This window comes from Odontomachus brunneus, unplaced genomic scaffold, assembly GCF_010583005.1.
Source record: "Odontomachus brunneus isolate Ranch 3 - 2012 unplaced genomic scaffold, Obru_v1 Obru_scaffold_019, whole genome shotgun sequence".
Classification (NCBI taxonomy): domain Eukaryota; kingdom Metazoa; phylum Arthropoda; class Insecta; order Hymenoptera; family Formicidae; genus Odontomachus; species Odontomachus brunneus.
In genome coordinates, this window is record NW_022639469.1 from 675,885 (window position 1) to 678,790 (window position 2,906).

At 46.9% G+C, this 2,906-nt stretch overlaps 1 protein-coding gene across 4 annotated transcripts in view; it reads right to left on the bottom strand.

Moving 5' to 3' along the window:
• The window catches only part of LOC116841913 (TGF-beta receptor type-1), a 36,101-nt gene that overhangs the window by 28,846 nt on the left and 4,349 nt on the right, over positions 1-2,906 (bottom strand). The gene's annotated exons all lie outside the window — the stretch shown is intronic.

Genomic DNA, 2,906 nt, shown 5'->3' on the forward strand with positions numbered 1-2,906 from the left:
TCTCTCTCTCTCTCTCTCTCTCTCTCTCTCATCTCTCTCTGTCTCTTTCCTTGCTCGCTTTCTCTTGCGATGAGACCGAGCGCGAGATGGATTATTTGACGATATCGAATTCCGGAGATGAAATAAATTTCGCGCAAGAGCGCTTGCGTGCTCCGCTATGGAATGGAAGAAATATGGGTAGGAAGATATTATCGTGAAACGCTATACGGCACTTACCACAATTGAGGGGCAGTTTATTTTACGATAATATAACATCGTCGTAGATCTCGCAAATATTGACTTGCAATTTTCGAGATACATCGAATGCTCGTCTAAATTACTTCGAGATGTTTACGCTATCGAGGAGGTTTTGTATTTGCAGGCTATTCAATAATTCACAAGAGCACCGTGTGCACTGAGAGCCGAGAATAATAACACAAGCACATACGAAATCTCGCGTTCCTGCTACGCGGCCAACATAAGAAGCATGAGAAATGGTAATTAATATCCGAAAAGAGATTATACAACTAAAATCCAAAAGGTCCAAAAATCTACATAATCGAGAGGCTCGACAGTCTGACGATAACAAAAGGACCAAGATATGGAGGATCTGGAAATCCAGTAAAAGTCTGACATCGGCATTACGTGACGGACAGGCTCGCCCCTCTTTATGTGCTTTTTGTTCGCCGAGATGAAGAGGAGAAAATGGACAGCTCGTAAAAAATTATATGGACCCGGGAAAGACCTTGGAGCTTGAGTGACTATGCTCAGGTATCGCGCTACTTTTGCAGAAGCGAACGCGAAGCCAACGCGATAAGCGCGTCGAAACTTTCGCGATGCGTCTTAACGTAACTGTTATTCCTTCTGCAAGTTGAACGGGAAACTCTCGACGAGAATCGACCCGGCACTCGACGGCGCTCAGATGCAACAGGAATGATACTTCACCGTCGTAATGCAAGAGATACGAGTATTCGCGATACACCGATATTCACTTGCACTTGCGTTTCCTACACACGAGAGGCATTGTCGTGAAACGTGCGCGTGAAGTAAACCCGATACATAAGAATCGGGAAAGCAAAATAATCTCACTTTGTATTACTTTGTATACGTGTCACACGTATCAATTTGCACAAATTGACACCCGCGTCGTCATTAGTATGCGCAACATCATTTCTTAATGCTCCAACCACAGCATAACCTCGAGGCGCGTTCGCGACGGCAAAGGTGCTCCATAATCGATCCATAATTAATTCGCGATCAGTTGCGTAACGATCGCGTGATGTATTTTATTCGATCTGCAATTCAGCAACGCGGAGAATGCGAAGAAGTGATCTTAAATCCTACATTCGTCAGACGGGTGAATGCGCGAAGCAACGGCTGAGTTGCTCCACCGCAAATTTCACGTCGAGCGCGATCGCCGAGTATCGCGACGTATGGTGCGGTCACGCCCGGTACGCGACTTCGAATTTCATCTGCTCGATATCGATCCGATGTGGATCCACGACGATTATCGAACAATCGTTCCGGCGGCACTAAACGTGCCGCGAAAATATACGAGCCGAGGCGTGCTCGGTCAAAGAGCAAGCACCACTTACGTGCCGATATATCGAACGTTAGAGAAAAAAAAGGAGGAAGGAAAAAAAAGACGCAAGTGACGTTCGCGCAAGCGACCGGTATTAGCTCACCTTCTTTTTTTTACGCCCGGTATAATTCGCCGATTAATGCAACTGAATTGCCTCGAGTGCACTCGAGCAAAGTAATAAGATTGATTGTGAAACGCGCGCGCTTCTCGTCGGATAAAACGCAGGATATTCACAACGCACAAATGCACGTCAAAGCGCAAATAAATTTTTCGCGTCGCGGAATATAAATTATTCAAAGTGTGACGTCGAGTAAAGAAGAGTGCCTTACGACTGACGCGCGTCACTTGTACTTTGTGCGCGCGCGATGCGACCTTTCCGTTTTCAATAATTGAAAGACCGTCTAATTGGATTCCGTGCGGAAAGAAAGCGCGGTTGACAGTGCAGGAAGCATCAAAAGCCCCGCGGCCGGCTGCGTTTTTGACAGATTCTTTGATGAATTCGGGATTGACGTGTCGTTGAGACACACTTCTTCGAGACTCAATTGCTCGACAATTTTCCGATCGCCTGCTGCTGACAATCCTTGTCCCAAATGCGCTGTCGCCGTTTTGTCAACTTCGACGCGAAGCTAGCCCGCTTGAACACGCCATTTCTGATACACTCTGTACGTCGGTTTGTCGACGGTCTCTTTTAACGAGGGAATCCGATTCAATTAAATCTCTCAAATTGAACGCTCGCCGAGAAAAAATCGCGCGCAAATTGTATCAGAAATAAGACGTCGTTTCGCTATTCGTTGTTTTTCTGCTCTTCTTTCGGCACGGCGTGTGTTTTTATTATGACGTCTCGCTCGCGCAAAGAGAGTCAGGGACAGACAGATATTTTTCTTTTTTTCACGAGCTGATATCGATCGAAATCGCGTCACTCGACCGCCCTCCGGGTGTCTCATGGACAGGAATATTATGACTTCGACGTTTTATTGGACAGTAAGGCGACACGCGCGTTAAAGATTATCTACGTATCGCCGTTTCGGTTTATACAAATGATTACAGCCGAAAACTTACGACAGAGATATACGGCTCCCCGTTCCGTTACGAGCATGCCGGCGCTCTGTGTAGCGTAATGGCACTTATCGTGCATTTCGCGCCGATACGGCGTTCGATATCGCTATAAATAGTAGTTACCGCTCGTTCTCGATCTCGATTACAATGCGCCGGCAACGAAGCCCGAAAGGGAAACCATTAGGGTAATCGAAATAGCGAAGGAAACGTACCGGCGCGTTTTTCATGGTTTCTCTCGCAGACAGAATTAATTAGTTATCTCGCTTCCCCCCCCCCCCCCCCCCCCCCC